The sequence below is a fragment of the Akebia trifoliata genome, chromosome 5 (assembly GCF_017979445.1).
Source record: "Akebia trifoliata isolate Shusen 1 chromosome 5, ASM1797944v1, whole genome shotgun sequence".
Lineage (NCBI taxonomy): Eukaryota > Viridiplantae > Streptophyta > Magnoliopsida > Ranunculales > Lardizabalaceae > Akebia > Akebia trifoliata.
Window position 1 is genome coordinate 4063827 of NC_141379.1, and position 24218 is coordinate 4088044.

Consider the following 24218-nt stretch of genomic DNA (forward strand, 5'->3'; position numbering starts at 1 on the left):
AACCATCCGGAATGGATTTTGCGGCGCCGGAGCCCAGGCGGCTCGAGGAACTGGTGTCCAAGGGACTTGTGGTGCTTGTGGCCTTTGAACTGGTGCTTGAATAAAGATAGGTTGGCTGGGTTGTACATTGTTGACGTGAGGCTCATCTTTTTTTTGACTAATGGCATTGGTCTCTTGAGTGCCGAAGTCCCTGTTGCTGTGCTTAGGGCTGTGAAGTCAAATATTAGACCGGTTCGGATCCCGTCCTCGACCCGGTCTGCTACTTGAACCAAATTGGAGAAAGTGCCTGTGGTATGCCCTACCAGATGGGGGTGTAGAATGAATGCCCCAGTGTAGAGATAAACGTGGTGTTCATCTCTTGTTCTGTCATGGCTGGCCGTACTTGGGAAGCTGACTCTCGCCACCTCTGGGCATACTCTTTCACTGTTTCTTTGTGTTTCCTCGTCATTCGTGCCATGTCATTTCTATCTAAACCAACATCTGTATTAAACCTGTAGTTGTGCCAGAACATTTCAGCCAAGTCCTGCCAGTTCTTGATAAGTGAGTGGTCCACCCCGAGAACCATTTGAGTGCCGGCCCTGTTAAACTTCTCTGAAATAACTGTACTAGCAATCTGTCGTCCTCGCCATATTGGCACATCGATCCACAATACAATTTGAGGTGCGACAAAGGACACCCAACCCCGTTATACTTTTCAAATTCTGGGCATTTGAACTTAGCCGGCAGTTGTGCGTTAGGGTAAAAGCAAAGGTCCCTAAATCTGGTCCCTCCTAAAGTATTTGTACCCTTCATTCGTCTCATTCTTCTTGGAGGGACTCGATCTGTTGGGCCATTTTGTCATCTGTAGAACTTTTGGCTTCGGGAACCCTGAAGTTACACTCATCGTCTGGGATCACCACCGGAGGTGGTTGATTCTGTGGGATGTAGAGTGGAGGTCCCTGGTATATTGGCACAGTGGGAGGTTGGGTGGTTTGTTGATCTGGTCGGGTTTGTTCAGGGAGTTCGGGGTTTGACCCAGATGCTTGATGCTGAGCTGCCTGTGCTTGCAGAAAATTAGTGCTACTCAAAACGGCCGTCAAGATTTGTTCCTGCCTCTTCGTTGTTTCTAACAGCTTTGCTATCATCGCATTAGCCTCAGCTAGTTCATTCATGGCAGGTTGTGGGTCTTCTGGGTTACTCATACTTGATGAAGATCGAAGGAAATACGGAGGCTTCTCAGGATGTTTGTACTTCTTTCGTTTGGCCACCTGTGAGTACAGAAGACCAAGCATTACCATCTTACTTACAAAAAAGGAAAATGCATGATGTTTTATTAAGTCCGGTAATTATTTGGGATGCTGCTCAAAAGAGAAATTTAGTTAGGTGAACTTAAAAACGTGGTTTGTCAGCGCAGAGCTGGATCGTTTGGAAGAAAAAAAAGAATTACATCAGCCAGAGCTGGCATCGACATGGAGTCGGTAAAGTATTTTGAAAGTTACATCAGCACGGAGCTGGCATCGACACGGAGTCGGGAAAACAGTTTAGAAAAAGAGATTACATCAGCACGGAGCTGGCATCGACACGGAGTCGGTAAAACATTTTGAAAAAAATTACATCAGCACAGAGCTGGCATCGACACGGAGTAGGTAAAACGTTTTTTTAAAAGAAATTACATCAGCACGGAGCTGGCATCGACACGGAGTCGGTAAACATTTTGAAAGTTACATCAGCACGGAGCTGGCATCGACACGGAGTCGGGAAAACAGTTTAGAAAAAGAGATTACATCAGCACGGAGCTGGCATCGACACGGAGTCGGTAAAATATTTTGAAAAGAAATTACATCAGCACGGAGCTGGCATCGACACGGAGTCGGTAAAACGTTTTGAAAATAAAATTACATCAGCACGGAGCTGGCATCGACACGGAGTCGGTAAAACATTTTTAAAAGAAATTACATCAGCACGGCGCTGGCATCGACACGGAGTCGGTAAAACATTTTGAAAATAAAATTACATCAGCACGGAGCTGGCATCGACACGGAGTCGGTAAAACATTTTTAAAAGAAATTACATCAGCACGGTGCTGGCATCGACACGGAGTCGGTAAAACATTTTGAAAAAGAAATTACATCAGCACGGTGCTGGCATCGACACGGAGTCGGTAAAACGTTTTTTTTTTTTTTTTTTTTTTTTTTTTTAAGAAATTACATCAGCACGGAGCTGGCATCGACACGGAATCGGTAAACATTTTGAAAAGAAATTACATCAGCACGGAGCTGGCATCGACACGGAGTCGGTAAAACGTTTTTTTTTTTTTTAAGAAATTACATCAGCACGGAGCTGGCATCGACACGGAGTCGGTAAAACGTTTTTTAAAAGAAATTACATCAGCACGGAGCTGGCATCGACACGGAGTCGGTAATATATTTTTGACAATAAATTACATCAGCACGGAGCTAGCATCGATACGGAGTCGGTAAAACATTTTGAAAAAGTAGTTTATGCGATAAATCGAGTTGGAATAGCCCATATTTTTTTTTTTTGGTAACCTCCAATTCAGTTCTCTGAAATCATCGTCGGCCAGGCGGATCTCCAAGGAAGAGGCGGCGCACAATGGCACTCTTAAATCACCTTGTTCCCTGAATAGACGTAGTCTATCCCCCTCGTATCAACAGGGTAAGATCTTTCTAGGCACCGACTTTGATCAAGGACTGCAATCGGTGCTTTTTTGAAAATTTTGATTTTTTTTTTTTTGTTGAGAAAGTTGCATGCATTTGAATTGATTGATCGGTTGTTATCTTTGTTAGATCATAGATGGATCGTGGACTTGATTCGATATGGGTCGTGGACCCAATTGAGGTTGGTCTGGGTTGTGGACCCAATTGAGATGGGTCTGGATCGAAGACCTGGTTGAAATGGATCTGGGTCGTGGACCCAGTTGAAATGGATCTGGGTCGTGCCCAGTTGACATGGATCTGGGTCGTAGACCCAGTTGAAGTGGATCTGGGTCGTGGACCCAGTTGAAGTGGATCTGGTTCATGCCCAGCTGAAATGGATCTGGGTCGTGGACCCAGTTTGATTGGATCTGGGTCATGCCCAGTTGACATGGATCTGAGTCGTGGACCCAGTTGAAGTGGATCTGGGTCGTGGACCCAGTTTGGTTGGATCTGGGTCTTGGGCCCAGTTGGAAATGGATCTGGGTCGTGGACCCAGTTTGGTTGGATCTGGGTCTTGGGCCCAGTTGGAAATGGATCTGGGTCGTGGACCCAGTTTGATTGGATCTGGGTCGTGGACCCAGTTTGGTTGGATCTGGGTCTTGGGCCCAGTTGGAAATGGATCTGGGTCGTGGACCCAGTTTGATTGGATCTGGGTCGTGGACCCAGTTTGATTGGATCTGGGTCGTGGACCCAGTTGAAGTGGATCTGGGTCGTGGACCCAGTTCGGTTGGACCTAGGTTGGGAACCCAGTTGGAAACGGATCTGGGTCGTGGACCCAGTTAGGTTAGATCTGGGTCGAGAACCCAGTAGGAAATGGATCGAGGTCGGGGACCCGGTTTGATGCGGATCTGGGTCGTGGACCCAGTTTGAAATGGATCTGGGTTGTGGACCCAGTTTGATACGGATCTGGGTCGTGGACCCAGTTTGGTTGGATCTGGGTCGTGGACCCAGTTTGATTGGATCAGGGTCGTGGACCCAGTTGGACATGGGTCTTGGTCGTGGACCCAGTTGGAAATGGATCTGGGTCGTGGACCCAGTTGGACATGGATCTGGGTCGTGGACCCAGTTGGAAACGGATATGGGTCGTGGACCCAGTTCGGTTGGATCTGGGTTGTGGACCCAGTTTGATACGGATCTGGGTCGTGGACCTAGTTTGGTTGGATTTGGGTCGTGGACCCAGTTTGGAATGAATACTTCATGAAGGACAAGTTTGGTTATGATCGAGATCGATAGTGAGCCGCGTTGGGCAAAATCCGTTTGGAGCGGGATCAATTATGAGTGGTAGGCCCTGAGTTTTATAATAAAGTGAATCATTTGATCATTTTCAAGCTTTAAAACTCAAAACTAAAAACACTTCAAGAAGAAAAGTTGTTAAGACTGACGTAAGGAACGAAATGAGCAAAAAAAAAAAAATTTTTTTTTTTTTTTTTTTTTTTTAGGGTCCGTTTTTCAAGTACGGACCTAAGACTTTTTGGCTGGTCCGTGCTTCAAGTACGGACTAGAACATCAAAATTTTTTTTTTTTTTTTGGGTCCGTTTTTCATGCACGGACCTAACACTTTTTGGCTGGTCCGTGCTTCAAGTACGGACCAAAACATCAAAATTTTTTTTTTTGGGTCCGTTTTTCATGCACGGACCTAACACTTTTTGGCTGGTCCGTGCTTCAAGTACGGACCAGAACATCAAAAATATTTTTTTTTTTTGGGTCCGTGCTTCATGCACGGACTTAAGAAAATTTGCCCAGTCCGTTTTCTAAGCACGGACTTGACAATATTTCTTGAGTCCGTGCTTCAAGCACGGACCAGAACCTTTTTTGGCCTTCCAACCTTGCTCTATTTTTGATCCTCATCCCATTTTGGCCCGAAATTCTTGGGTTTTGAGGCACATAGCCTCTGTTTTTTGGCTTGGGCCACAAAAAATGTCACTTTTTTTTTTTTGATGATGCATATGATGACATAAAAAAAAAAAACAGATTTCCCCCTTTTACGTAGGGGGACATATAAATGAGAACAAAACATAAAAATCCTAAAATCTATACAACTTGCCATCGTGGGCTACAAGAAAAACAATAAAATAAAATTACAACACACACAAGTGGGATGGATACGGAATTAAAGTTGGAAACCTTAGTGTCCTTTGTCTATTAGTTACGCTTCGATGCATGTGGTTTGTGGGTGGTTTTTCAGCTACCCATTCTTCAAACCTTGATGGACACCGAAGTGCACACATCTTGGGTTGGTGAATGGGGTGGATGTTCTCCTCCCAGCCACCCAAAATAGCGATCTCGGGGGCTTGAGAGTACCGGCATCCGAGGTTAGAAATATAAAGAGGAGGGGGGTGGCTTATGCATAGGGGTATGAATCGCATGTGCATGTGCGTGCATTTTTTGAATCGTATCCATCCTTACATCTCTTGTCCAAAAATAAAAATAAAAAAATAATAAAAACATATGTAAATAAACATTACAACCATTCCCATGTGAAATTTGTGAAGTAAATAAAACAAAACAAACAAAGCAAACGTTAGTAGATAAACCAAAAGAAAACAAACAAAAAGAAAACAAACATCATTTTTTTTTTTTTTGAAATAACCGAATCAAGGAAGAGGGTCGGACCCACTAGTACATAGTCCCCAGTGGAGTCGCCAAGCTGTGGACACGGGATTTTCAATGTTTTGAAAACATCCCTCCACTTTGGGGTGTTTTGGAGTCGCCACCATTCAAATTTGACAAAAGGGTGTGAATGGTCACCCGAAGTTGTATTTCTTGAAAAACATGTCACTTTGGACATATGATGACTCTCGTTGGATAATGCATGTTTGGTCCAACCTTTGATTCAAGGTAAGGGGGTCCATTTATGGAGTAGGGAAGGTGTTAGGCACCCTACTCCATCCACCATAGGTGGTAACCTCGGATTCGGTTTTTTTGGAATAAAGAAAATAAAATAAAATAAAAACATTTGATGTGTTCCCTCAAGCGTGAGGGGCTTCGATGTTGGTTTAAATCGTTGAGGGCACCCTTATGAAGAAGGGACCCTTTGGTGATTTAGACCATAGTGGTGTGTGCAAATGTGTAGGAAAGGGGTGAGTAGAGGAGGGGAGTTGAGGGGGGTATTCCTTTTGTCCAAACCCACATTGACCTTCCTTGACTTCCTTTGGCTTTCCTTGACTTCTTTTTCTTTGCTTGATTTGTTTGAGAGAAGGTTGAGAGTTGAGAGTTATGAGATGTAAGGTGAGTTGAGGGTTAAGAGAAAAAGGTTGAGAGAGTGATTTCTTTTTTATCTTTTGGAGGGTTGGATGTGGGATTTTTCATTAGGGCTTGAGAGTTGAGAGTGATGGGGTTTTTATAGAGGTTGTGGGTTATTTTGAGGGGTAGAGTTGGGTGAAATAATGAGAAGTGGTAGAATGGTGTGGGATTTAAAAGAAGGGTATGTGTAAATTGATGGAGGTTGGAGGGTATTTAGGGAAGGGGGGTTAAATGGGTTGTTTACAACCCAAATGGGTTGGATCCAACCCAACCCATTTAGGTTGAGTGTTTGGTGAGGGGAATTGATGAGAGTGGTTGAGAGGATGAGATTGTTTAAAGGGGGTAATTAATTGGTGGTTGTGATTAAGTGGTGTTTGATTTAAGAGAATGAAGGATTTAATGGGGTGGTTGATGATATTTTGAGAGGGTGAGGGAGATGATGACATGTGTCAAAGTTGGTGAAAATGAAGGGTTGAGATGAATTGATATGAAAGGATGGGTGTTTGATTTGAGAGGATGGGTATAGGTGTAGATTGTAGAGATAGGTTTTGTAGGGAATGATGGGAGTAGATTAGGGGAGGGTGATAAGTTATAAGTGTTTGATTTGAGAGAATGGATAGGATAGGTTAGGGTAGGGTTATGGGTTGAATTAATTTTTGGAGGGAAGTAATGGAGTTGGTTGGTTGGATGAGGGAGGTGGAAGGGGGTAATGACATGTGTCATATTAGGTGATTGGTTGTGATGTTGGGCTTGGGTAGAGAATTGGGCTTGGGTAATGTGTTGGGTTAAAGAATGGTTGGATTTTAGGTTGTAGGTTGGGCTTTGGTATTTTGATGGGTAGGGTTAATTTAGATGGGCTTAGGTGATGGGTTTAGTTTGGATTGGGTTGAATAGGCTTGGACTTGGGTTGAGTTGGGTTTAGAAGGATGGTAAGGGATTTGGTCCGTGGGCCACATGAGAGGCCTTGGGCCATTTATTGAAAAATAAATGATGAAAGTTATTGGATTATTGTAGGTTTAGGCTTCGGAGCCCATTTCAATTTTTACGATTTTTGGGGCATTTTGCGTCGAGGGCCCAGTCAAATTTGGGTGTCTACAGTTGGCGTCATTTTAAATGAGGAAATTTGTAAAAAAATTTCGGGATCAACTGATACTTTAGGGAATGCCTTAAGTGCTAAGGAAAGGAAAATGAAGTCCAACAAGGGAAAGGTAAAAGTCGATCAAGTTTGAAATTGGGCAAATTCAGAACATCACAGGCAAAAGGAGATGGTTGCTGAAATTACAGGAAGAAGGGTCATTTCAAAAGGAACTGCAAAATTGGAAAAAAAAATCTGTAGAGATAAAAAATCAAGAAGGTAAAGAATCTGTTAACTTTTTCTTAAGGTATTTTCGTAATTTCACTAATATTATGTAAAACCCTAGTTAGGTGTCCTAGGGTATTGATATTTCTTGTTTTTGGTGAAAGGTTTGTAATATTTAATTGTGAGTTTTTTTCTTTCATAGTAGAATCGATGTGATCTATGGACGTACCTCAATTTAGAGGGAACCACGTCAAATCTCTGTATTTTCTTTGTGTGATTCCATCTTGTGTTTGATTTTTTCGATTTGATATATTATTTTGATTGCGCCTGTTTTTTTCTTAACAAAGGCAACTGGCCTCTTAAAGCAACATATCTCGCTCAAATCTCCTTGATACATGCAATTCCCCACAAACCACACATACTATCTAGACTAGGCACGATGGGATAAATCCCTTTGGGTGGCATATTAAGGGGCTTGAACTCAAGATCTCTCCTTTTTTGGAGCGAGGCCTCGGCCACTATGCCTAATACTCATTGGTTGAAATTTTGAATCATTTTCGATTACTTGACTTATGCTTTCATCCATGTTGGAATTTGGGTTTGTGGTTTGCAATCCACCATTTAAATTGTGTAATCTCTATGTTAAAATTTTGAAAAATACTTTCTTTACTAAGTAAAATTTCAAATCATACTAAGGGTCGTCGGGCCCACATGGATTATCACAATGACAATCCGACACCATTGCCTTCTAGATTTCATGGAAAATCTCAAATTCAAAAGAAAAATAAAAATTAAAACATTTTTTACCTTCATCCAAGGTATTAAAAATGGGTGGCTACCGAACTCTAGAATATATATATATATATATATATATATTTTTTAATCTTACGAAGTTAGTCAAACGAACAACCACATTGGCAATCCAACAACTCAACCCTCTAGGTTGGGAAAATCTTAGATCCAAAGAAATAAATTTCAAAAACTAAATTTTTTTTTCCGACTTGACCCAAGGTTTTGAAAATGGATAGATACCAAACTACCATGGAACTCCCAAAATTAAAATTCAACAGTAAAAAATTACATATTTTGAAAAAAAATATTCCGAAGTTTATAAGATTTTTTCCTCTACAACCTGTGGCATCGGATCATGTTTTTGGATTCCACTAGGTGAGCTCAACGGCCCTTAGTAAGAGTTGAAATCTTACTTAGTTAGTAAGACTAGTCGGATTCTTTTTTGTTGTTGTTGTTGAGATTTCTAAGAAATGCATTTATGAAAAGATTATATTTTAAACAATTAAAAGAGTAAACTTAGGTAAAATATAACATTATCTCTTTTTTTTTTTTTTTAATATATATTTGTTTTAGTACCGTCTATCATGGTTTCCAAGTTTACAACTTATAAATAACACAATCTTAATGATCCAATTAAAATGAATGGCATTTTTAACTTTTTGGAATGACTAAAGAAAAATTGACACGACTGATGTGGCAAAGGCATAAAATTGTTGATCTTTTTTCCTTGTGTATCCCGAAGAAAAGGATTTGGATAATTACACTGTATTACGACTTATATTTTAATGATACTTACTACATGAAAACTGGAAAATTCGACATAAAAATTTGACGGGCCAATGCCCACAAATTTTAGAAACTGAATTTTGACGGTCTAGGACCGTCGAAATTCTTGATGTTCCTAGATTTGATGGCTTAGAGCTGTCAAATTTCTCTCATCCTTCATTAATTTGACAGTTTTTGCCCGTCGAACAAAAAATTTGATAATAAAAAATTCATCGTCAATTTGACATCTTGGTCCGTTGAATTTTATGAAATTTGAATGCCCAAGGCCGTCAAATTTGGGCTTTTTTCACATTGTGACTAGTTGTTTATGTATCCGAGGTTCCAATCTCATTAAATACTACACAATGTGAAAAAAGCCCAAATTTGATGGTCCAGGATCATCAAATTTCATAAAATTCGACGGACAAAATGGTTGAATTGGCGTTGAATGTTTCATTGTCAAATTTTTATTTTCAATGGGCCATAACTATCAAATTAATGAAGGATGGGAGAAATTCAACAACTCTAAGCCATCAAATTTAGGAACATCAAGAATTTTAACGGTCCTACATCGTCAAAATTCAATTTCTAAAATCAGTGGGCCTTGGCCCGTCAACTTTTTCCATCAAATTTTCCAGTTTTCACATAGTGCTATAATCATCTTTTATACCACATTTTTGTGGATTCAACAATATTTGAAACTAGGTCGCGGGACTCCTCAAGCCTTTACTTGTTATCTATTCTTAATCTTTGTGAAATAAGGGGTAATCTTGTCTCTTAAATATTAATGACTGTGTCACCACATAATTTGTAATAAAGCTGAAAGGGAAGGTTTAGAGCATAATACATTATCCCTAACGGGAAAACAGAATATGGTGATTAACAACTTCATATACATTCCAAGAACGACCTTCTACTGTTTTGATCTCTCTTGTATATGAAGGTAGTTATGTAATTTCTACTCCAGTTTAACATGGATTTGAAGGTGTCATGTCTTTGATCCCGATCTATTTGATTCAACATACATCTTATACGATTATTGAGATTTTTGTGGGTTGATTTCAAAAAGTGTTTTGGCACTTGTTTGCACTAATTATAAAAAAAAATAAATATGGAAGGATGGAGAAAAGAATTCATATTAGACATTATAAGTGTATTATATATTGGGAGCTATTTGGGCGCCAACGTTTTGGTTTTACATGGGTTAGAAATTTCAGAATGAGCTGATTTTTTGTGAAGATTATCTCTTTTATGAGGAGCTCATCCTCACAAAAAATCAGTCCATTATAAAACTTCCAACCCCATCATAGAGATCATCTTTACAAAAAATCAGTTAATTTCAAAACTTTTAACCCATGTAGAACAAAACTGTAGACACCAAATTTTTGAGAAGGCTTTTACAAATTTTGTATATAAAAAAAATAAATAATAAAGTCCGTAAAGATATAAATGGGCTTTGCATTAAATTTGGGGGTCAATTAATCGGGACGAGTCTTATATGGTTTAGGTTTAGGTTTTCATAGAGAAAACCCATGATCCAACAAATCCAAGTGGTCTAGATTAAATATTGGACCTTATACTTAAATAGATAAGTTTGGCCCAATAATAATCTATAGTATCCTTAAAATTGGATTTGGACAAATTTAGCATTTAAACAAATCAATTAAACCTCTTTAAGTTAGGGTATAATTAGAAACCTAAATTATTTTTTAGTCTATAAATACAAGAGTCTCTTTCATTAAGAGATGATCTGGATCATTTTCTCCTAGAAGACAGAAGCTCTCCCTCTAGAGAAGAAGAAGCTCTCAATCCCTTCTCTACAAACAAAGCAAAAGTCCTTCAGAGATTTAGACTCCGATTAAAGAGAAGATCAAGCATAAAGCTCTTCTCTGAAAGTCAATAAAACCTTCTCAATTGATAAAGCGTGAAGCCCGGAGAGAAGAAAATCTACAGAAACCTTTACAGAAAATCAAGCACAAAGTAAAGTCATCACTCAAACAACTTTCTTAGCCAATAAGGTGTGAAGTCTGGAGAGAAGAAAAGCTACATATGTCATCATCATCTTTTTGTACTTGACTGTTAATCAGAGGAAACATTGAGATCTGTATCTTCTTTTCATCAACAATCAATAAAATCATTTATGATCTTATTTCACAAATCTCAAGATAGATCTGTTAAAATTTATTATTGACAAAAATGTTAGCCAAATAGTTGGCACCTAAACAACACTCATATATATTAATCGTACTTTTAAAACTTTCAATCCATTTGGTCACTTTAAACATATATAAAACCAAATATGATGATTACAAATTGGAGTCATGGACAGCATGCAGGATGAGGGGCACTGTGGAAAATGATAGATTGCAATTGTACATGTAATTCTAGACTACAAGAGCAACTCCAACAATGCTCTTTACAATAAAGAGCATTTTTTTGTTAAAATCTAGTAAATGTTGTTTTAACTATCCCAAATTTTGTTGGATTCTCAAATAGACTCAACAAATATCTTATTTTTTGAAAATTGACTCAAATCTTAATAAGAGTCGTAACCTCACATTTTAGAATCCAAAAACATGATCCGATGCCACAGGTTTTTAGAAAGCAAAATTCTAAGAACTTTAAAAAAAAAATATTTTTTTTACCGTGATTTATAATTTTAAAATTTGAAAGTTTGGTAAGTGTTCATTTTAACATCTTAAATCAAGTTCAAAAATGATATTTAAAAAAAAATATATTTTTTTGTTGTGAACATAAATTTTTCCATAAAATTTACACGGATGTTGTGGTTGATTGACAATGTAATAATCCATATAGCCCAACAACTCTTAGTAAGAAAAGTACTTTTTAATATTTTTATATTACATTTTTAATAATAACGAACCCAACACTCTAGTGTACTCGTATGAAGACATTAAATCAGTCTGTGGACTCATATTTTTTTTCATTTGACTCTTTATAATAAAGAGCCTTGACATTTAGAGAGTCTGTTGCAGTTGTTGCTCGAAGGGCAGTTGGAGGGAACAATTAATATTGAACAAGTGCGTCAGTATGTTGACCTACTGAACCCTCATCTCGTATGATGACATTAAATCAGTCTGAACTCTGCAAGTTAAGACTCGAATTTCGGCTTGACTTGACTCGAATTAAATTGTTAATTGGTTTAATCTAAAGAATAATATTTTATATCGTCTTTAGATGTACTGCTCATTTAATAAACTAAAGTCATAATTCAAAGATCCTCAAAATTACTGAATTTACATAAAGAATATTGTAATCTCCTTTATTCCCACAACAAATTCATTCTTCTTTATGGTATCATTTCGAAGAAATTTCACCTAAGTAATACATTTATATGGATTGAGGAGATTGAGATAGATCATGATGGATCTAATCTAGACCATTGGCTCTCATACACTAAAAAAAAATTGATTAGGATATGATCCTAATGGACTTTATAGACAAACAATGACCACCAAAATATTTTTAGTGAAAATAACCAATCAACCAGTGAGATACATTCAAAGGTCCATTTTTGAAGGAATATCCGATTTTAAGAGGATATTAAAGTACCATTATAGAATGTATTTAAATAAGATGTCATACATTAAATCATCTTCAAAGAGATTTGCTATTTCGAAATTTATGTGCTAAGCTGATTAACTAATGGCATGATGCCATGAGTATTGACCAAAAAAAAAATACTAAGGTACTTAAAATGCACCACAATTTTCTCCCCAAATTTCTCTCAACTAACTAATTACTCTTGCTCATTTATTGTACATGATGTCAAACCATTGGTTCATTAGCTTAGCACATAAATTTCTAGATAGCAAATTTTTGTTCTCAGATCCTGATTGACATTGATCTTCACGAACCCACTTTAATTTCTTTTTGAGTTGTGATAATCTGACGACCTCATGTGACACACTCAATCAACTCTCTTGACATGACAAGTTTGATAACTGTGGATATGTATGCCTCGAGATGCCTGATTCCTTCAGGATACACATTTTTATTAGGAAGTGCAGTTTTGCATCCTAAGATACATAGATCCACAATTCTCAAACTTGTCAAGTCAAGAGAGTCGATTGAGTGTGTCACGTGGGGTAGTCAAATTATCACGTATCTTTCTTTATCTCAATTTTTTTTTCTCAACTGGACCCACCCTCTTCCAATGAAGATAAATATTAGAGAAATATTTTCCTTACTAAATTAATAAAGATTTTAAACTTTACTAAGGGTTATTTTACTAAAATAGATTACCACATTAGCCATTCAACACTATAGCCCTCTTAGTTTCATCGAAAAACTCAAATCAAATGAAAAAAATCTTTTGAACTTGATCCAAGATTTTGAAAATGGACGGCTACCGAACTTCCACATAACTCCCAAATTTAAAATTTAAATTCAACAGTGCAAAGTTCATAGAAATTCGTCCTCTAACAACCTTGAAGTGTTGGATCATGTTTTTGGATGCTACAAGGTGAGCCCAAGGACCCTTAGTACCAATAAATTCCTTTCTAACCTAGTAAGGTTAGTCAGATTCAAAATATTATACACAAAGGTAATTTAAACAAAAATATAGAAGTCTGTGGAAATAGTTCCAGATTTTGCAATGAAATCCGCCGTCGGATTCACCTTACCAATAAATTTCAAACTTGAATGACTCAAAAGTCCAAAACTAGCTGAATTGTCGTAAGGTAATCTAAGAGTATGGACCACGTCAATTAAGATACTATCGTAAGGTATCTAAGAGTATAGACCACGTCAATCAAGTCAAATAGTGTCTTTTATTATTATTATTATTATTGATAAGCTGGGGTTAAAGAGACCCCACCCTGAAAACACTACAAACGAGTGAAGTCAAACGGTGTCTTTATCTACATCTGAAAAGCTTGAAGCTGTTGATTGGTTTTTTGCCCCTGCCGACCACTTTAATGACTCAATGAAAGAGTCTCAGCTTCAGACAATGTCTTCTCTATAAGTACCACAACATTACTACTGTCTTTGTATTGGGAGATTGGAGACAATAAGTTTCTATTGTTGAGTTGTTGGTGTTCTTTTGTTTTTTTGGGTTTGTGTAACAAGATGATGAAGAGTGTCAATGCTTCCCCTAAACTTGAACGAAAGACTATTGAGAAAAACAGGAGAATAGTTATGAAAAACCTGTGTTTCAAACTTGCATCTCTCATCCCAAATCAAAACCCAAGGGTGAGATTCTCTCTCTCTCTCTCTTACACTCCTTAGAGATACATTTTATTGGGTTTGATGGAGAGCTTCAATTGTGGGTTAAGACTAGGATTTTCATTTTTCTTAAATTTAATCTTTGGTTCAGTGGGTTTTGAAACATATCCTCAAAATAAAGAAATGGGTAAAACTTTTTATCAAATTATGTAATCAAATGTTATTTTTAAATATTTATGTACCTGCATAAGTTTTATAATCTTTATAAAAAACTTTGTAGCGAACTTTACCTAATCAAATTTATCTAGGCATATAAATATTTTAAAATCGTATTCAATTACATAATTTCCGCATGAAACAAACATTTTTTAGTATTAATTTTTTTTGGGTTCTTTTTTACCTTTTTTGGTAATCTCTTGTAAACATACTATATATGTTTCTGTGGGATAAATTCAAGATTTTATTGAAAACAAAGAAAAGTAGTATAGTGACTATAGTCAATGCTCTTTTATATATATTTTCAATAATATAGTTGTTATGAGAATATTGTTAATAAGCCAAAACATAAGAGAAGATGAATTATCTGATTATGAGTATAGCTTCCTCATGATAGCCTTTTGTTGTTTTCGACTTTTTTTTTCTATTCTATTTTAATTGTTCATTAATGAATGAATGAAAAACATTATGTTTTTTATTTGTTTCAGGAGGTGCAATCACAACTTGCTCAGATCAATCGCGCCGTCACTTACATAATCAAATTGCAAGAAAGAATAGAACAATGGAAGAAAAAGAAGCAATTACTTATGAGAAGATATGAAATTAATAGTGGGAAAATAGATTATTCCACGACAATGGGCTCAAGAATGCCCCCAGTTCTTGAACTAAGAGACTCGGGTTCTAACTTGGAGGTGATTTTGATTAGTGGGTTTAGTAAGAAATTCATGTTTAATGAAGTTATCAGTGTTCTTGAAGAAGAAGGAGCTGAAGTTGTGCATGCCAGCTTCTCTGTGGTGGAGGATAAGATATTCCATACAATCCATTCTCATGTAAGGATTAAGATCTTCATCTATGTTTGTTTGAGACTTAAAAATCCAAGCTTAAAATACTAACAGATTGGTTCAATTTGATATTTGTAGGTTACAAGTTCTAGAATTGGTGTGGAGCCTTCAAGGATACTTGAGAGATTGAAGGAGTTGGTTTATTGATCATCTCAAGATCTTTTAATTAAACTGTATGGGGAGATGCAAAACTAACAATTGAAAAAAAATGTCTGTCAGTGGCTATGAGTTTTTATTTATAGTAAATGAATATTAAGCAATCTATCAATGATCAATGGAAGTAAGTGAATTATCATTAATAAACAATAATAATTATCAAGAACTATTTTGTTGTAGGAGGCCGTGAGTAGCATAGTAACACCCATTATATTAGTTAAGCTATATAAATAGTATGAAAAATACAAAAAACCATGAAGCTGGCGAACATGTGATAGGTATGGAACATTGTGGAGCCATGATCAATACCAATCCAAATTTTCTATCATATGAACCAGATGCGATCCGATCAGATCAATAAATTTTTTTACCAAATCCAATCCGACTAAATGTTCACTCAATCCAAAAACCGATCCTATTAAATGCAATTTACATGTATGATTTTATAGTTTATGTTAATCAATACATCAATCAAGTTTATTTTTATGTACCAAAAGTAAAGACAGTACCTATTATGCAATATTAGAATTATTATTATTATTATTATTTTTAAATTAAAATGAAGAAGAATTAATCATATTTATGAGATTGAGTTGGCGTTAATCTGAAATGGATCTGTAATTTTCATTACGAATCCGATATGAAAATCCAAACATTGGATCTGAATCCTATCTTTTTTCTGAAGGAAATTAGACAGGTACCGGATAAAATCCGATGCATATATTGCTAGACTTAAGCAAAGGTATAATTTAACAATAAAATTGATGTTTGAGTATGATATATATAATTCAATATGCAACACTCTAGAGGGCTCAACACCCTTGAAGGTGCCACTTAGCTAAGTGGTAAATGGTTAAGGAGAGTTGATCTCATGACCTAGGTTTAAATCCTGTTGAACCCATCATCACCTTCATTAACCACTAATCCCTTGCTTGCTTAGCAAAAAAAAAAAAATCAGAGGTGCTCAACACCCTAAGATATTTCTTAATTTGGCAGTACTCCTCCCTCTCACCCACACCCACTCCACGATCTAGTCACTTTGGACGTGACCATGGATAGAGATCTTAAATATATATTGCTAATAATGAGAATCCCAATGATAATGCTAAAAGCGAAGCAAATCAACTCACCAACCCTCACACTTGCTCCTGCTCCACAATTTAGTCCCGAAGGAAGTGACTGTCGATAGATACCTCAAAAGTATATTGCTAAGATTGAGTATCCCAACGATTATATATGTGGCTTAAAATAAGGAAAACCAACTCAAAGTTGAATAAAAACTTTAAAAGAAACAAGATTCGAATGGCCTCTTTTGGGCCTTTGATCATTTGTCATTGCCTCTTTTGGTTCTCAAATGCTGGTCTAATATAGATGAAATCATTAATTTGATTTGGATTTTCATTAGCCCAAAAATATTTGGGAAAATTACTTGAAGGACCTTGATGAAAGGGTTTCTTTCTAAATAGCCCCTAAGTTTTGGGTGGTATATTAATAGTCCGTTTAGTAAAAAAATTATTTTTTAGTAGTCTATTGTTGTCGAGCTCTCCACTTTTTATGATCTAGTTCTATATTTTTATTGTCAAATTCACCACTTTTTATTGTTGAATTCGACAATAATTAAATATGACTTAAAAGCGTTGAGTTCAATAATTGTAGTTGTCGACAACAAATTTCACGATCTACCTTGAGATGCATGAAACAAGACCGCTAATGATTTTATTTATTTGATAATAATTGTGATACAGATCTCAATAGTATCCACTGAATAACAGTCAAATATAAAACTAATGGTAATATGTAGATTTTTTCTCCTTGAGCTTTGCCTGTAATCGGTTAAGAAGACTGCTTTAATGGAGACTTTGTTGTCCTTGATCTTTTGTAGAGTTTTGTGTGAATTTCTTCTCTCCTAATTATTTTTTTTGACTTCCAGAGAAGAGCCTTAGGCTTGATCTTCTCTTTAATCGGGGTTTGAGTCTTTTAAGAACTTTGCTTCATTTCTTGATGATGAATTGAGTATTTCTTGTTCTCTAAATGAAGAGCTTCTATCTTCTGAGAAAAATTGATAATGGTTCCCTCCAAATGAGGGAAGCTTTGATATTTATAGACTTAAAGTCCTTTAATTTTCCAACTATACCCTGACTTAAAGCATTTTGATTGGTTTATCTCAAGGTTAAGTTCGTCTAAATCCAATTTTAAGAATTCTATGGATTGTTTATGGGTCAAACTCATTTATTTGGATGTTGGGTCTAACACTTAATATGTGGATCACTTGACTTTGTTTAGGTTATGGACTTTATCTACGAAAATCGAAACGAACTACATAATGTTTGTTTCAATCAATGGATCCTAAGTTACATGTGTAGGCTCAACCCTAATTTTAGGGACTTTACGATAATTTAGAGAGTTGTAAGGTCTCTTTAAATTTTTGATGCCTATAATAGTCGAACTCAAAATATTAATATTATCGAACACAATGATTTTTGTTATATTATTGATGAACTTGACGCTTTTAAGTAATGTTTAAATAATTACTATCAATTTTAACAATATTTTTATATTAAAAGATGTCGAACTCAATCATAATAAGGTTGAACTAGACAATAAAAGTGGTGAACTGGACATTCTAAATGTGATCTAGATTTTTCGTTATCAACTTTGATATTAGGTAAATCTTTTCGAAATGCCCAAAATTCATATATCATAGTTGTGAAATAGACACTTGAATCAAAACTTATGATGTAATCATCCAAAAATTTAGAATCTCAACTTTTTTTCATTTTTTTTAACAAATTATCGAAATAAATTAAAAAGTACTTCTGGATGTTCAAAGTTACAAGTATATCATTACGTCATAAGGGGAAAAAGGCAACTCTATGTTTGCGGGAAAAACAGTTGTTTCAAGCCGTTTTAAACGATGGATCCCAGTAGTCACAAATCATTGTTTTTCCGCGACTCAACACGACTCATGGAGTCATCTTTTGACTGTCTCTATTTCACTCACAGTTTGTTCGACTCTCTCTCTTTCTCTCATTCACTCGACTCTTCTCTCTCTTTCTCTCTTGAGGACAAATTCTTAACTCTAAGAACTCACGTAGAACCCCATTGTCGTCTCTCCAACAGATTTCTAGGGTGAAACTAGCAAATTTTTTTCAAAATTTGGGTTTCTAACTTTCAAATATTCGTTTACAGAAGCTCTTAGATCTCCGCCACAATTTAACTTCTTTTCTCACTCTCTCTTTCTCTTTCGATCGATTTCGGCTCAAATCCCTTCGTTTTTCCATCATCTCTTTATAGATCCAAATCTCTCGAGGAACACATCAGATTAGGATTTTTTATTTTAGTTTTCTCTGCTTCCATTGTTTTATTCCCTAGGTTAGGTTAGGGTTTTTTATTTGGTTTTGGAGTTCAGGTTTAGGTTTAGATTTTTATTTGGTTCTTTATTTTAGTTTTTAAGGGTTTTTGATTTTTGATTTGCAGAAAACAAATCTCGATTTAGAATTTGAAATTGGTGATTAATTTTACAACCAAGAGATCAAGATTGGGGATCGATTTTACTCAAGATTTAATAAGTGGTAAGATAATTGTCTTGCATTTCCTTGATTCTGTCAAGAACTTAGTTCATTGACTTATGATCTCAACAATGTCAACCAACGTCAACGAATTATTTGCTGCTTTATAACTTAAAGTATTTTAGTTTCATTTTCATTTTTCGATGTTCATGCCATTAAACTTACTTAGATTAAATTGAAAATTTTGATTTAGTGATGATTTGATATAAAGTAATACTAGGATTTGGTTCTTTATAAATATATTGTGGTCCCAATTTAGAAATAAATTTCTTAATGTTTTCAATTAATATCTAATTATGTTTTATTTGATTTGGTGAGGATTCTGAGTTCAGTCTTACCTTTGAGAAATAGGTTATAAACAAAGTCCTTTGGAATAACATGGATAAAACAATTCGAAGCAATTCTAATAGAAGGTTTGTGCCCTCTTCCCATAATTGATTTGATCATTCGGGGCTTTTTTTGATTTTGTTTAGTTGGACTTACGATGAGCACGCAATATAAGGGTGATGATGAAAAGGATCAACTCCATGATTAAATCTCTTATAACCATAACCAGAATCAGAAATCAGCTAAAATCTGAAAATGGACTCATTTCTTGAAATCAACTAAAACCATATTTTTTTTCCTAACTACACACTTTGAGTTTTTGTACAATGTTACAAAATTTACTCCTATTGAAATATAAGTACATACATATATAAGAGGGATCTATTCATCTACCAATTGAGACTATAGGGAATTTATGTAAGCCAACACGAATGACTGATCCTATTGATATGTAACATGACATGATGGGAATTTCGCATGTAACTTGTTTTGATTATATAAAAGGATAGAAATCACACCTAGGATACCTATCAATTAAATGGTTATGACAAATAAGAATGTGCACGATATTCCTCTTTGTTGTACTCTTTTTCTTTGGCTGTCTCTCTTTGAGCCACTTGTCTACAATTCAAGTAAATGTACTGTAAGAACTTTCATGTTTTAAGAGGCCAAAGATTGGTTGCTCTACTCTAAGAGGCTCCGATACCTTGGTTCCAAAATAAATAAATAAACTTTTGCTTAATCATGTTAACAGTTCATCCAAAACCAATGTTTACTTATGTTATGCACGAACAATATATTGGACATATTAAGTAGCTGCTAAAAAAAATTATCATCATCATAAACTTTATTCCAAATGTAACAATGTGGTGAGTCAGTCAATCACCTCCTTTTGCATTACATGTATTCAATTGAGATTTAGGCCCATGTCGTCTTTATTTTTGTTTTCTAGTTATTTTTCCTCATCAGTTTTGTCATTATGTCAACCCTGATATCTTAAGGTTTTCTTAGGCAAAGAGAGGATAATGTGGAGCCTAGTTCCTTCATCTGTGTGTTAAGGCATCTAGAAGGAAATAAATTGCCATGTCTTCAAAGAGAAACATCAGTTTACTCATTTGAAACTCCACCATACCAGTTTACAGATGCCGACTTTGGTTTTAAAAATCGGTCAAGATCAAGATGACTTTCCTGAGTCATATCGGTATTGTTCATGAATGTGTGGGATATTCAATGTGCATCTTCTTTCTTATTGATGGGTCCAATATTTTGAGAACATCATCCAAGTCAATAAATCTAGGCTAAGTCAACCGGCTTTATGTAAAAATAATTAACTTTTACTAATTAAAATATTTATAATCTTATTGAAATGTGATAACGTGACCATGTATCTTCTAATCCACATTAATTTATATAACAAAAAAACTATAACCATTTGAACATAAATATAAGTTAACAAATAATTAGAAGCTAAGTTAACAAAATTTTATTGGCCAAGAAAAGATGACTTCGTGCTGGAAATGTGATAATGTTAGTTTCTCTTCGATTGTTTCTTCCTTAAAATCTTCATTAAAGTTATCTTTGATTGCTTTTTTTCAACCTACTTAGGGTTCGTCGTCAATAGGTAATGTTCTACTTACTTCTCTTTCTATTTCAGTTTTTTATTTACATTCTTTCATCAATAATAAAATCGTTTTTATTTTCATTTATAGAAAATGTTTTCGTCGTCTACGTCCCTAAGCAAAGGATGGATGAAGACATTAAGACTATCCGTTGAATATATAAGGAGTTAATTCGTTCTTTAGATTCATAAAAGAGAATACAGATAAATTGAGGAGTGATGATTGATATTGTTGTTATTGTGTTAAATGTCGTAATTTTTTAGGAGAGAAGAAAACACTTAGAGATATTTATACACATTTAATATTCGATGGTATAGATACTTCCTACACAACATGGATCTATCACGAAGAAAATCTACATATGTGATATCAATATCGGTATTGGTCTGTCTACTAGTAATTGTAATGAAGATATATTCCCAATAATGGTAGATATGGTAAATGACTGTAATCGTCATTTACCATAAAAAAATCGTCAGAAATGATTGTAATCGCCATTGGAAAATCTAACTATGTGAAGTAGATGAGAAAAATGGTAGTTGGGTAATTCAAAACCATTATAACTAGATATGAGACTCAGGGGCCATTAAGAAAGAATTTTTTTGTTAAATGGACTATTAAGATACTGCCCAAAATCTTAGGGACTATTTAGAAAGAAACCCCTCTGCTAGGGTCACTTAAGTACTTTTTTTCCAAAATATTTTATTAAAAGGGGGGTTAACAATTGGATAAGAGTCAAGGGAGTTTACCACTTGACCACTTGGGATAGAATAAGAGTTGGGCGTTTGCCAATTTTCTTTATTGGGTTAGTTGGTGGGCTTAAATGAAGAAAATTGATAAATTGATAATTCATTTATAATTGGAATTATAATTACAACAATTCTAAGGGGATTTATATAGAAGATGAGAGAAATTCTACTTACTCTTAATTTATTATGAGATAACCAATATCAAATCTAATCCTAATCTCTAACTAATTGAACTAATTTTAAACATGATTTGTTAAAACTGATGACATGTCCCTGATGTCAGTTATTAATGAAAAATGAAATGCTCTTGTTGGCTTGTCTTCAACCTATTGTAAAGACGAGTCTAACTTTGAAGCGGACAGCCCATTTCAAAATTTGAAGGAACTCTCTTCATTTGGAGACATGTGGTGTTTTAAAGTTATTTCACACCTACATTTCTTCAAAATTTGAAATACCTCCTTGAAAATTCCACGTGTAATCCAATACAGAGGGTTTCTTCAAACTTTTGAAGCAGGCTGCCCACTTCAAAGTTTTTTCATGCAAAAACCCTTGATTTTTTTGTTTCCAACAAATCATCTTTAACTAGCTCGAGCATCATTATTTATGCGACATCTAACCTAAAGGTATATATTTGTTTCTTTAGCATTCAACATTTAAATTTTATAAAATACAATCAACTTTCTTTATAAATATGTATTTTTTAATTTTTTTAATCTATATTAGCAACATGAAATTAGATAATGTTAAGACAATGTAATTTTTTTTTTCTAAGTGGTATTATCATTTATATCATTAAATCCTATTTTAAATTATAAGAATAAATGGTCTTTGAAAAAATTCTTTTAAAATAGCTTGCTTAGGGAAAAAATTCACATTTTTTTGTGTTTAAATCAAGATTTTTTCAAGAAGTCATGATTTAATCGTCAAAATTTAAATTGCGATTTGCACATGATTTTTTGAAAAAGTCAACGTCTTTGGTGACTATAGTTAGCACTATATTAATAGATTATAGATGTTTTTCCTTGAGATATGAGTGTTTTGCGCTTGAGAAAAATCAATGATTCTTTATACAAATAACTGTTGTTGTAGGAAGTTAGTGTAGCACAACTCTAAATAATTATGTCAATTTTATTTTTTTTGTTGAATCGAGGTATCTAAACCTTTTAGAGTATCTGACTAATCCTCGAGTCACATACAGTCTCATCTCCTCAAATTCACTATTCATCATACACTAGTTAATTTATGAGAAAAATCCTCTAGGGTAGCTCCTAAGGGGGATTCAACTCATCAAGACCTCCCCTTCTTGAACTATGCCCTTGCTTGCCCATCAAACTATGCCATTTTGATGAGCTACCAGTTAAGTATCACGATTACACATCGTCACGTGTACGCATGAACTATAAAGCTTTAATTATATTTGATGACCAGTCCCAGCCCTATAAGATATTTACAAGTCCTAATCTGGTAATTACATGTGCTAAGCCCTGACAACCTAGGTCACCCCGCCTACCCGCTGCAAGGGGAGATTCAACTCATCAAGACCTCCACTTCTTGGCATATGACCTTGCTTGCCCAACAAATTATGCCAATTTGATGGACCGACATATAAGTATCTCGATTACAAGTTGCCACGTGTATGCATGGACTATAAAGCTTTAACTATAATGAATGGCCAATCCTAGTCTCATAAGATATTTATCAGTCATAATCGAACAATTACGTGCGTTAACCCTTGCCCCCCCCCCCCCCCCCCCCCCACCTAAAAAAAAAAAACACACACACACACACACACGCGCAAGCACACACAAATTAAACGAAAAAATGGTGGTTAACAAGGATACACATTAAGATGCATTAAATAGACCCCCAAAATTTAATTTCTACCTAAAATATCCTTAAAAAATCTTTTAAAAATTAGGGACAATGACTATAAAGAATTATTTATTGAGAATATGTATTGAATAGTCCGCTAATAAAAAATACAGGCCATTTAAATCCCACTTAATAAAATAATAGTCTATTAACGATCTTTTGAAGATTTTTTCAGGAAAATACCTGAAATATCCTTTTAACAATTTAAAAAAGTGGTTTGATCTAAAATTAAACTGAGATAAATAAAAAAACTTGATAAAATAATTATTAATATTTCTATAAAAAATAAAAAATAAATATTTTTATTTATTAAAAGTCATTCATAAATTCAACATAATTTTATTTGATTCATTTGAATTGGCTTGCTAATTTTTTAATTGAATCAATTCAATGAACATTCAAGTAAAGTTTAAAAATTATGTTTTAATTATTTAAAATTATTTATATATTTTAATAATTATGATATTCATAGACCAAATAAGTTTGATGATGAGGACCATATTCATCTCTATCATCGTCATTGTAGTTATTATCATCATCTATGTGAGTTAAATATTACTAATTTTGGGAAGAGAAAACAATGATTTTTTTTTCATTTACATATTTTTTTCATTGATCCAGAGTTGACCATAATCAAGGGGTATGTTATTAATTTTAAAACATAAGAGTACTTCAAATATTCTCAAATCTACACATTTCTTTAAACCTAAAAAATCATTGAAAGGGTATTTACGGTATGTTTGTTCAAATAATCATTTTTAGACTAATATTTGACAAAGTGAGTGCTAAAAAGCCTGTATTTTTTTAAGGGATTTTTTGATACATATTTTCAAGAATTAGGTCTTTGCCCTCATTGTCCCTAACAAAGACCCTCAAATGCTTATT

At 35.0% G+C, this 24218-nt stretch overlaps 1 pseudogene across 1 annotated transcript; it reads left to right on the top strand.

Annotated features, from left to right (window-relative positions):
* The first annotated feature begins 13828 nt into the window (after nucleotides 1–13828).
* On the top strand, nucleotides 13829–15188 carry LOC147401098 (transcription factor bHLH162 pseudogene; annotated as a pseudogene). The gene is made up of 3 exons (XR_015178253.1): nucleotides 13829–14010; nucleotides 14688–15029; nucleotides 15120–15188. The product of XR_015178253.1 is annotated as a transcription factor bHLH162 pseudogene (transcript).
* The last annotated feature ends 9030 nt before the right edge of the window (nucleotides 15189–24218 follow it).